The following is a 13688-nucleotide window of genomic DNA, read 5'->3' on the forward strand; positions in this document are numbered from 1 at the left end:
GGAGAGATCAAAGTACAAGTTGTGATAAGGAGATTGCAGTGTTGCCAGATCGTCTCAGTGATTCCAGTCTCATTACTTTTCTGCCACGTTCAAGATTTAACAATCTTAATGTTTTTGTAATTTATGTGTTTTAATTCAATTTTAAATTTATGTAAGTTTTGTTTGAAGTAAGTATTACTTGGTGGGGTTTTACATAACTATTAACATAAACCTATTACCTATCAATAATATAATTTTTTACCACCTCTTTTGATTGGCTATGTTTTTTATATTAATGTACTCTTACTGAATTCTGTTCCTTCACTTCAACCCTTTCAGTGCCATGTAGTATTATGTAAAATACTTTGTTATCAGAATAAGAGTATATCAAGAATAATATCAATCTGTGGTAATGCAGTGAAAAAGAGCATTCTTTCCAGAAAATGTATAATACATTAGTCATTGCTATTGAATCATAATACCATCGTAAATAGAAAAACAAACTACGAGTCGTGTCCCATCAGTCTACCAGCTCAGTTGTCATCTGTTGTTTACTTGTATACCATTTGTGTTATTTCCTCTTTCGTAGTTAGTTCTTTGTAACTAAAAATTGCAACTATGTATAAATAATTATTTTTTTACCTAACAGGTTTACAAATTTTACTAAATAAATTATACAAAAATATGATTTTAATATTTTACTATTAACCCCAGATCTGTGTGATGTTTAATTTTAAAAATAATCGCTCTTTCAGTGTTTTAAAAAATGTCCATGCATATAATGCCTACTTTAATGTGTCTTGATAAACAGAAGATTTAAGAGGGGTGTTTTTAAGTATGTACCGTTTTGAAATTCCGGTGCTGTCGGTGGCTCGCACTTGTGCACTGTCTTCCTTTATCTGTTAGCTAGCCACAGACTCAATTCGGCAAAAATGGATCGTTTTTACATCTGTTCATGCATTTCAAATTCCCCCGTCAATTGAGAATCCAGTAACTGTGAAGTACGTGCTGTTATTTGTTTTCTTGGGGCTATTGCAGTTGAAATTTACTGTCAGAATTTTGAAGTGTATGGCCAAAACATTAATGATGGATTGGCACTCAGATTGTCAAAAGCTATAAAAGATGACCAAAAGGATGTTCATGATGAGAAACGTAGTGGACGACCCTCAATGATCATCCGATTTGGGACAGAAAGAGACATTTCACAATTTCATTGATTAAAAGAGTTTTCTCAAGTATCAATAAGTGTTCTCTATGACATTTTTATTGAGAAACATGTTTTCCTGTATGATGTCCCTGAACATGCAACAAAACAAACATGAAATATCATCGCAGCATTGTGCTAGGAAGAATGTGATAATTTCACAAACAGCCCCAATTTAGTGCCCAGTGACTAGAATTTGTTTTTATAACAGAAGAAGCATGACAAAATGCTCATGTTGTAGGCAGTAATGTTCTCTGACAGCAGTATATAAAACGTTTTTAGATATGACAAGTTCTTTATTATGGGCTTTAATAAAAAAAATCAAATTTTTACCAAAAGTTTTTTGATATGTATCAAAACAGTACTTACTTAAAAAACATGCCTCACAAGTAGTTGTGACTGAATGAGTTTGCATTACCGTCATGTTATGTAGAAACAGTTATTATTTAATATTATTATTTTTTGAATGAGAAGAGTAAAATTTTTCAAATGATTTTTGTTAAAAATCTAAGAGTTATTTGTGAATAAAATGTTGCAATAGGTTCAATTTTTACAACAAAATGGAAAAGTTCTGAAAATGGATTTTTTGTCTAATATGATGTCATTATTTCTTTTCATATGAAAAAGTAAAATGATTGATAATTTAAAAAGTTACAGGTATCTTGTCTAATAAATAACTCATAATGTCATTTTAGCTTATACTAAGTCATAAGTCATATATTTGGCCATTAAATACACATTTGTACAATAGGCTACGTCATACAGATACATACAAATAAAAGCAATTAACATATACAGATACAACTACCTTCAGACTAACTTTGGAAGACTAGACTAGATACATTACTTTTGAAGAGCTCATCAATTTTGTAAAAAGGATTGTTCAACAGCCAATTGTATAAAATATTCCTAAAACTATTGAAGCTACTGAGCTATAGCTATTTGAGCTATTGTATTTATGAGCAGAAATGTGCAGTCTATTAAATAGCCTTATGCTAACAATTTCATAAGAGAATTTAGTTTTACTTAACCTAACAAAAGGTACATGAATTTGGGGAGAATTTCTAGTAGTATAAGAGTCAACATGCTCATTGAGGACATAATAATTATTAACATTATTTTTTGCAAAAAGTAGACAAGATAAAATGTAAAGATTTACAACAGTTAGTATTTTACTACAAATAAAGAAGGGTACTACACACCTATGCAAAAACAATAATTAACATCTGGAACTGAAAGGGTTCAGTAGCAAAAAATGTTTTGAAACAGATTTCAGCCTGAATTAATATACAGGTAAACATTGTTAAATTATTTTCTATTGTCCTGGCATGTACTCCTTAGTATTTTATTACATCAATTTATTACACTGAGTAGTTTATTTTTCTAGTAATTTAATATTGTAAATTGTATATTTTGTATTGTAAAATAAAATCGGATTGATAAAAGTTTGATTGAGTTATTAATTAATTTTAATGTTCCAAATACTACCATAAGAGTAATGCAGTTCTGCACTTTCTCATACATCAGTGGATTATGTGAGGAGATGAGTAATGTAGTGCTCTGGAGTAATCAATCTAAAGAAGCCCCACTACAAATCTAGAATAATCCGTGTAGATTTCTTAGTAAATCCAAGTACAGAATCTTAAGAAATCCAAATATACATATAAAGTAATCCATGTTGATGTACAGAAATCTCACTAAAAGTCTAGAGTAATACGTGTAGAAGTCTTGGGTAATTCCAATATAGATTTAAAGCATTCCAAGTAGAGATGTACAGTTTTCAAGATTTTTATTGTTGAAGACTACAGCATGACAATGGTCAAACATCACTAAGGCTAGAATATTTTCCAATTAAAGTTAGATTTAATTACGTCAAAATACTCACAGACCTCGTATACAGTAAACAGTTTTCGACTATAAAGCTCTTAACTGCTGACTTAAATGTATTGTACAGCAATTTCTTGACATTATTTGGTAAAACATTGTATATTTTTGTACCCATATATTCAAAACTATTTTGTGTACTAGTACATACATATTTTCATGTTTAAATTATTTTTATATCTTGTGTTAAAGCTGTGAATTTATTGTCATGTTGTCATTAAATGTATTAATATTTTCTTTAATATGCAACAAGGTTGAGAAAAGGTACAGTGATGGCAATGAAATTACTCCCTAGGTATATGAATAAAGGTTTACAATAGGTTTGATCCGGAACGCTACATATTAACCTGATTGCCCTCTTCTGTAATGTAAAAACTTTTACACCATCCGGAATTACCCCATAAGGAGATACCGTAGCTTTGAATGTAAGCGTAGTATATGCTCAGAAGGATGTCAGGAGTAACACTGCTCTTTAGAGATCTCAACAAAAAGAGAAACTCCTATGTTGAAATGTGCTCACATACTTTTTTTTATTTGAAATTTCACATTTAAAAAAATTATATGACGAAGATTTACTGCAAATGCATGCTTTCTTTATCAGCCATGTTTAAAATTATTATAAATTTTCATAGCAATAAAATTTATTAAACTTTAATTTGTGTATACAGGGGCCTGTAAAATTAAACTGTGCGGCTGTTGGCGCGGCGGGGTCGTGGCGGGACGGGCGGGTTGTTGCTAAGGTTGGATAGAGACGTGTTACTTGCGCTTGACGGCCACGGACAAGTTTACTGTGAGGAGTTTGACTGCCATACTGAACTGACTGAATGTTTCCATAACGGGATAAACAGAAGTCTTAAAATATATTTCATCTAAATATACGTAGTTATTATAAACATATCGACCAGACACGAATATTAATACAAAGTTTGAACATTATTTATGATATCATTGTGTTTACAGAATCGTGGATTGACTCAGACAAGACTCTAACTAATATAGATGGATATGAGGTATTTTGTACGACTGACAACTGGAACAGATGTGACGGTTCGGTGGTCTACTTGAGAACAGATCTATGCGGCGGCTCGCGACAAATTAAACTAGGGGAAGCGACTGGACTACAACTCGACTTTGACGTTGACGGCCGACATTTTGACATATTAGCTATCTACCGCAGCCCTGCGATGGACTGCCAATTATTCTTATCTGATTTAGAACTTTACTACTCGAAACTGGCAAACAATACTTCCTACATATTCACTGGTGATATAAACATTGATATCTTAGATAGTACAATAAATGACGCTCAACAAGACAGTTATCTAAATATAATGTACAAAGCTGGACTAATCAACTGTATAAACAAACCAACACGGGTTACTGCTCATTCTTTGACATGTATTGACCATATCTTCTTAAAACATGATAACTATGACTTTATTACTTCAGGCGTTTTAAAAACAGGAATTACCGACCACTATGCTGTCACTGTTATGATACGTCTTCCATTTGCTTCTCCTCGCGGTTTGGACTCAAACAACACGTACTTGGACATGAAGGTGTTGGATGGACTGGTAGCGGCTCAGACGTGGGACCATGTCCTCAGCTTACAAGAAGTAAATGCTAGCTGTAATGCTTTCCTAAACACGTTTGACAAGCTTAGGGCAAGTTCGTTAAGAACAAAATATCTATCTACAAGAAATAAAAAAATGAAACCTTGGATTTCATATAATTTAATTCTTGCTGTTAGGAAACGTGATAAATTAAGTAAAATATTAAAAAGACAACCATTTAATGAACGATTACGAAACTATTACTTGATTTTTAGGAATAACTTAAGCAATGAAATAAAAAGAGCAAAGACAGCTTATTTTAAAGAAAAATTATTAAATTCGTCGGGAAACGCGAAAATGTTTTGGAGAACTGTTAACGAGTTCATTTATGTCAGAAAAAAGAGAGAGGAGTTTCCCGTGCGCCATTTTACTCAAAACAGTGACAATCCTGGCGGAAGTGCTAAGGACGTGGCTAACTCTTTTAATTTGTTTTTTTTTTCTCAAGTGGGAAGCAAGTTGGCCATGGAAGTGCCGGCATCGACTGGTCCCCTGCTGGTGGATGATACAGTGTATAGGGTACGGGGGCACGAGTTTCGCCTGCGCCCGGTCTCGGACAGCCAGGTGGAGGAGTGTGTCAGGGGAATGCGAGGTGGATCGGCTCCCGGTATGGACGGCCTCCCCGTAGCCCTGCTCAAGCAACAAATTAGTAAGCTGGCGTCCCCTCTAAAACATATAATAAATCTCAGTATATCTTCAGGTGTTTATCCAGAATTACTTAAATCTGCCAAAGTAATCCCAATTTATAAAAACAATAGTAAATCAGACATGCACAATTATAGGCCAATATCATTGCTAAGTGTGCTAAGTAAAGTACTAGAGAAGTGTGTAAAATCTCAATTACAGAAATACCTCGAAGATAATAATATTCTGTCAGAGTCCCAATACGGCTTTCGCAAAAACAAAAATACTTCAGACTCTCTATTCGCAATTAATAAATGTATAACTGATGCCTTAAATAATAATAAAGTCCTACTTCTTTTCATTGATCTGGCAAAAGCTTTCGATAGTAAGTTATAAACAGAAACCTGCTTTTTCGCAAACTAGAATGCGTTGGAGTTCGCGGATTAGAGCTGAACTGGTTCAGAAGCTATTTGAGCGGACGTACGCAAACTGTCTCTATAAACAATCATTTAAGTGACACAATGAGTGTTGATTACGGTGTAGTCCAAGGTAGCACTCTTGGTCCACTTCTATTTTTAATTTATATAAATAATATAGTGAAACTCGAGATTACTGGTAGGATATTTCTGTTTGCGGATGACACTGCAATATTGTTTGAGCGGGGATCGTGGGAGGAGGTCTACCGCGTTGCTGCAGGAGAATTGGCGTTAGTAAAACGGTGGTTTGATGAAAATATTCTAACCATGAATGTTTCTAAAACTAAATGTATGCCGATCTCATTGCGCAGCGCGGGCGAGCCGCCTGTGGACATGGGATTGTTACTCCACTCTTGCGGTGACACGTGAACCAATACAAGTACCTGGGAGTCATCATGGATTCAAAATTAAAATGGGAACCACACATCCACATGTTAAAATCTAAACTAAGGAAATTGATTTACGTATTCCATCAATTAACAGAAATATTAAATCCCAATGAAATTAAATCTATTTATTACGCTTATGCACAATCAATTTTACAATATGGTATTATAGTATGGGGAGGGGCTTACAGGTCTATTTTAGATCCGTTAATGACTGTTCAAAATTTAGTTATTAAGGCTGCGTTCAAAAAAAAAAAAAAAAAAACAACAGATACCCGACTATCTTGCTCTATACGGAGACGCAATTGTTATCAATTCGGCAGCTCTATATTAAAAGCTTACTGGTTTTCGCAAGGAGCCACAGGCAGGAGATCGTCACCCCTGTCACACATAGATATTTTACAAGGAATGCTGTTAGCGTGGGCCTGCAGGCTCCCCGAGTAGTAAAATCGTATAATTACACCAATCCATATTACATTGCAAATTTCCTACTCAGAAATATTCCGCAACACATAAGGGACCTGCAGGTCCCGCTGTCCGCATACAAAAATCGTGTTTCTGTCTGGCTGTTGGAGGTCGGCGCCGAACACGCTGAGTCGCTGCTCTCATCTATATACTAGACTAATGTATATGATCACGTTTATTTACTGGAATAACTTACTTTATTACACGTAACAAACTTTTTCCACTATTGTTGCGATGGCCGTCTTGCGCCGTTTCGCCTCTCCGATGGTTTTAAACACTTCCAATAACCCAAATTTAACCTAAGTATCGTTAAGTAATTAATTTTGTTCAATTTAATAATTTACACAATAGCAAATAACATACCTTATTTTTTTATAATCTTTTGTATAAAATAATTAGACTATTGGGTATTGTGGCATAATTAAAGCTGTCTGTGGCCAACAAATTACATAGGAAGGGTCGCCGGAAAGAACAGGCTCAGTCCAAAATTTTCAATATTTGTTTTATTGGTTAAAAACGTAGCCTGTCATGTGTAGCATATGTTGATATAACAAGTTTGGGAAAAAAACCCGCTCAGTCCATTAAAAAAAATAGAAAAGAATTCGTTCAGGGGGAATGAACAGGCTCAGTCTCGACATTGATGGAAACAACTGGCTGAGTCACAGGCTTTAGTTTGTCTACAAGCCACACGGAGCGCTCCTGTTTGCTGTCCTCCCATTGTTTATGTTCTGTTATGTGTTTATTGTTTATGTGCCTGGGATTTCATCGTGTTATTAGCTAGTGTTGATTTAATACATTGTATCTATAGAGCATTATTACTACACACAGTTCAATGGAGTTTCAAGATTTGTCCGACATATCTCCAGTACAGAATGGAAGTACTAGGAAAAGAAAAAGGTTAGGTAGGATGTCTGAGGTAAAGAAAAAGCTTAACCTAAGTTCACATGAAATGGGTAATGATTGCCAGTGTTCTTTAAAATGTTTTGATAAAATTCCTGCAGAATCACGTAAAGTCATTTAAAGGAATTTAACGCAATGGCGTCAGTTGATATGCAGAATAGCTATTTGTGTGGTTTAATATCTGTTCTACCTGTTGCTCGCAGGCGGCCAAGGAATGCAGAAGGTGCCAGACAAAACAGAGCATCTTATAAGTACCGAGTCAGGGCTCATATTGATGGCACTGTGACGGAATTAGATGTTTGTCGCAAAGCTTTTATTTCTATACATGGTATTGGTAAAGGGAAGATCGAGTACCTCGTTTCTAACCTTGTGTCTACTGGGAATTCTCCTTTAGATAAAAGAGGAAAACATGATAACAGACCATGGAGACTTCCAGATGAAACTAGAGAAGCTGTTAGAGCTCATATAAAGTCATTTAAAGGTCGTGGATGCCACTATGGATTAAAAGACTCTACGAAAATTTATTTACCTGAAGAGTTAAATCTTATGAAAATGTATAATATGTTTAAAGAGGACTACCCGACAATAAAAGTATCTGATCGAAGCTACAGAGAAATCTTCAACACTGAATTTAACATTTCGTTTGGGTACCCACGTACCGACACCTGCAGTCAGTGTGATGAATTTAGTGCAAAATTAAAAGCAGAAGAAATTAAAAGAAGTGAGTGCACTGATCCAAACGATATAATCAAAATTGATGCAGACATACAACGTTTACAAACTGAAAATCTTCTGCACAGGAAAAAAGCAAACCAGTTTTATGAGAATAAAAAAAGCTAGATTGAGAGCCAAAAAAGAAATCGAATTTGAAGCTATTTGCATGGACTTTAGTAAGAACTTACCATGTCCAAACGTGCCTACAAATGATGTATACTACCTTAGGCAGTTGTCTGTGTACAGTTTTAACATCCATGTTTGTCAAGCAGTGACAGTGTATTTTTTATGTACCCAGAATGTACTGCAAAAAAAAGGAAGTGATGAAGTGGTGTTCAATGTTACATACATTTTGTTACGAATACCTCGACCTTTCAGTAAAAAAAATCTGGAGATATTTTGTGATGGCTGCTCAGGCCAAAACAAAAATTATACCCTCATTAGGTTCCTCCATAACTTGGTACATACCGAAAAAAGATTTAACTATGTCAAAGTATGTTTCCCTATTAGAGGGCATTCTTATTTGGAAAACAGATAAGAACCTGGGCATAATCAACCAAAAATCTCGGGCTGAAATTCCCGATGATTGGCTTGATATTTTTCAGACATACTAGGACAAACCCATGCCCATTTACTGTCCACAAAGCGGATATTGACACTTTCCGTCAGTGGACATCTCATTTGGCACCATATTACAAGAAAAAGTGCCCATTTCCAACCGACCAGTGCGAGAAGTACTTATTGAACGAGATGAAGAATCCACTGATAGTGAAAACTTTCTACAATACAGGTGTACATTCCATGGAGCTTGGGAAAAGATTCAAGTGCTAACGTCTGTCCCAATAGAAGTGTTCAGAGGAGAGTTTTCTTTGCCAGATTATTCATATGATGGTAAGTAAAGTTCTAAATCTTAAAACAGGTGTTAGTAATATTAGGCACCTGTACTTATATAATACAGAATAAAATAAAATGATTTGTTCGCAAAAACATTGTCAGTGAAATATTATGTACAATAGTGATCACTTTATGTATTCACATTCAAAGAAAACATCTACTTATAGAAATCATAGGCCTAATCGAGTTTTTATTTTTTAGGAGATATACCAATTTCAAAGCCAAAGTACGACGATTTGCAAGTACCTACTTAAGAAGTTTTGTCGACCCGAAGCGAAAAGATACTTGGAAAACCTGGCCTACCAATAATTGTCTGTCTTTGTAACTTTCAAAATAATAAATTACTTGTGTTTTTTGCTCTGTTCATAAATAAAGTAAAATGTTTTCATTGTTGTCTGCGTCTCTGTGAGTCATCTTTATTTATTTTTCGGAAAGAACTGGCTCAGTCCACTGGACTAAGCTTTTTTTTTTTTTTTTTTTTTTTTCAAAAAAGCTTTATTTCTGGTTTCAATTACTACAAGTAAATAATTTATACACAGAAGTTTGAATCATAGAGAACAGAAGAACATAGAAATATTAACATTAGTGGGTTTGCTCCAATGGAGACACCCTTATAACATAATACAGTTAACAGAAAATAAACAGTAAAATTAGTACTTGACAAACAATGTAAGTTTCAAATTATAATAAAATGTCTTGAGCAAGACGTGCTTTCAGTCTTCTGTTGACAGTTCTTTGGCCAATGTTTAAAATGGACAGCACCTGTTGATTGGTCCAGAGTTTCTAGAAATGTAGCACTTAGTTTTCGGATGTAGTCACAGATGGTCGGAATTTCTAATTCATTATGAATCTGGTCGGTTTCTAACAAAACCATGGAGAATTTGTTGCTATTCTCAAAAACTTGTTTTGGAATACTTGAAGTTTGTTCATTTTTGATTTATGGAGGCAAGGACCCCAAACTGGACAAGCATAAGTTAGAGGGGTCTGAATATTCCTTGGTAGATTAAAAGAGCGCATTTAAGTTTAAGAGATGATCTTCTATTGATAATTGGGTACATTTGTGCCAATCTTGTGTTTGCTTGATTTAATTTTGAATTTATGTGCTGTTTATAAGTAAGTTTAGAGTCTAATAAGACACCCAAATATTTAACAGTTCTGTCATTTTCATTCCATGGTATGATGTTATCTTGAATTTCTATATTCCTTAAGGGATTGAATTTTCTTAGCGAAAATATTTTCGCTTCACATTTTAGAGGGTTAAAGTGCGATTTTCCAATTAACGAACCAATCCAACAGTAGGTCTGTATCAGTCTGAAGCATGTCAACTGCTGTGTCAATGTCTTGATGTTGGGAAATCAAGGCAGTGTCATCAGCGAAAAGAGCAAGCGTAGAATGAGCTGGGAATGGGTAGGTCATGCATGAACATATTAAACAGGATAGGTCCTAAAATTGAGCCTTGTGGCACACCAGCCCGGATCTGTCGAACAGTGGAATGAGTAGAATTTATTTTTACTGAAAAAGTCCGGTTTTCTAAAAATGATTCGATGATGTTTTGCAAGTAATTTGGAAGTCCAGTTTGAAATAGCTTATACAGAAGGCCTTTGTGCCATACTTTGTCAAAGGCCTGAGCAAACATCCAGAAACAAAGCAGCCAGAGTGTCTTTTATTTTCAAACCCTTGCACTATTGTTTTGTGTTAACCTCGCAAGTTGCTGCGTAGTAGAATGTTTTTGCCCTAAAACCGAATTGGTGGGGAGGAATACATTGAGCATCTTCAATGAATCTGCATAGTCTCTTCTGTATTAGCTTTTCAAATACTTTTGCCAGAGTGGGTAGTAGGCTGATGGGTCTGTAACTAGAGGGATTTCTAACAGGCTTACCGGGCTTGTGGATAACAATAACTTCAGCATGTTTTCCAGGATTTAGGAAAGTAACCAACGTGTAGGCATGCATTAAATAAAGTTTTTAATAGCTGATGGGCTGTTGGCGGGAGTTCCTTTAATATTAAGTTTGTTATCAAGTCATACCCAGGAGCTTTCCTCAACGGTAGGTATTGGATAACATTTCTAATTTCAGATGTTGAGAGATAACTGAGTGGGAAGCTCAGCAGATAAGATTGTGCTATTTAAAAACCTGTTGACTTCATCTTCAGTTTGCAAATTAACAGTAGGGTTAGGGGAAAAAGCATTTTCAAAATAATTCGCAAAAACCTCACATTTTTTCAGAGTCACTCTGGTACGTCTCCTGGCCTTGTTGAAGGGAGGGATCGTAGAAGGCGTTCTGAGAATTCTTTTGGTTGCCAGCCACATTGAACTATCGCCTGGGTTTATTTCACTCAAATATTTCTGATAGTCATTAATTTTGAAAAATATCTAATTCTGATTTTATTTTCCTGATGAGCCTGTTAAGCTGCATGCGATCTTCTGGATGCCTGTGTCTCTGCCACCGTCTCCTAAAAACATGTTTTTCTTTAATTAAATTAAGAATTCTTTGCAGGAGGGCGATTAGGACAAAACATGGTTTGTGATTGTTTTGCGACTGCTTTTTTAACCGAATTTTTAATCAGCTCAGTGAATTGTAGTACACAGTTGTCAATATCTTCGAAAGACTGTAAACAATTCGGCAAGATAATATTAGTTTTCTAATTCGTTATGAAATACAGCCCAGTCAACTTTACCATTTATTAGTTTCAATGGAGGATTGGTAAAATCGGGTTTTAATTGAAAAAGTTACAATTACTGGTAAGTGGTCAGACGTTTAACTCGCATAAGGTTTGCTGTACTATCGGTTCATTGAAATTATTAAACAAAACAATATCTAATATGTCAGGTTGCTGGTTTCTCTGCCACGGATAAAAATGTTGGTTCTACAGGAGCAGATATATTAATAGTTGTACGCATCAAGTAGTCATTCAATTTAATTACCCTTTGGGTTATTAGTGCGACATCCCCATAAAGTGTTTTTACTGTTTAGATCTCCCATTAAAATAGTAGGACTATTATTATAGAGAATTCTATTAAAAATCTTCATCAACAAAACGTTTGTTAGGAGGGTAAGTATGCTGATACTAATGAAAAGTTGAGTCCATTTTTTGTAAAATTATTTTTATGGAAACAGCTTCTAAACTTTGTAACTGGGGAGCAAGAAATTCGTGGTTGTTTTATGTTCTTTTGATCAAAAATTTGCGACACCCCCAGAGGCATGAGGAGCCACTCGGTCCTGTCTGTAAATAGAAATAGCCACTTATTTTAAATTTATCATTGGGCAGGAAGTGAGTTTCAGTGACACATGCAACATCTATATTATGTCTTACTAGGAAATCTGTAAAGAGATGTTTTTTGTCTTTCAAGCCATTGGCATTCCAATTGAGAACAATTAAGTTTTTAAGAGAGTTGGGGCCTGATTGTTAGTCACGGGCATTTTTAAAGAAAGAAGCAATAACCTGCTGAATAACCTTTTTTCAACTGGGGTATGAGTATTTTTACTACATTGCTTATTATTTCGTCAAGACCTGAGATGTTACCTGCTTCCAGAGATTGTGGATCCTCTACGGAGTTTGCAGTTGAAGGAATGTACGACGGATGAGCCACCTCAGCATAGCTGGGGGAGTTCATATTCAACGGAGATCGAGGTGGAGATGATTTTGGTTGAGTTTTCCCTAGGTTCGTTGAGTTTTCGGGTCGTGTCGTTGTAACTTGTGGACGAGATTCTTGTCGTTCCCTATGGAGGATTTCTTGCGAACCGGTCAATTTCTGCTTGATGCCCTGGTAGTATTTACACCTCCTGTAATTTGAAGTATGTTCCTCGCCGCAGTTAACACACACTGGTTTGGTTTCTTTACTGACCGGGCAGTCTGAATAGAGATGGGATCCCGAGCACCGCACACAGCGAGGGTCCAGTTTGCAGAAGTTTTTTGTGTGACCAAAGTCTTGGCATCTCAGGACACTGTGGGATGTTTTTTGACTTCCTTTTAATTTCCACTTTAACTATGGCGTGAAACAATTGTTCAAGGTTCATAATATCACGACCACTTTCCGAATTCTCCAGCTCTACAAAACAGAGTGGCATTGGACTTTGTTTTTTGTTGAAACAAATCTTGATACTTTAATGGTCGGGTAACCCATGTCACATAACTATTGATTGATTTCTTCGTCAGTTAGAGAGTAGGGAACATTACGAATGATCACTTCAAGGTTTTTGTCCTGGGAAGGTTTAAACGTGAAAAACTTTACTTGATTTGTTTCATAAAAGTTAGTTAGTTTCCTGTAGTCATTTATTTCTGTTAGGTTTATCTTGATCGATTTAGCTTTGATTTCAGTTGTGAAACTTGATATTACATTACACTTAATATCTTTTATTATTTCTTGGTGGTTATTTACGTCACGCAAAAATATTGGTGGGATCTTAGATCGTGATTTATTTTTCTTTATATCATCAGGAGATCCTTGTTCCATTTCATGTCCTTGTTGTGAGGAAGGAAGACAGTAGCTATGATCTGCAACATTGGTATGGGTTGGTTCAAGTATCTTGAATCGGTTTTTTGAATGAATCTC

Source organism: Homalodisca vitripennis, chromosome 7 (assembly GCF_021130785.1).
Source record: "Homalodisca vitripennis isolate AUS2020 chromosome 7, UT_GWSS_2.1, whole genome shotgun sequence".
In the NCBI taxonomy this organism is placed as follows: domain Eukaryota; kingdom Metazoa; phylum Arthropoda; class Insecta; order Hemiptera; family Cicadellidae; genus Homalodisca; species Homalodisca vitripennis.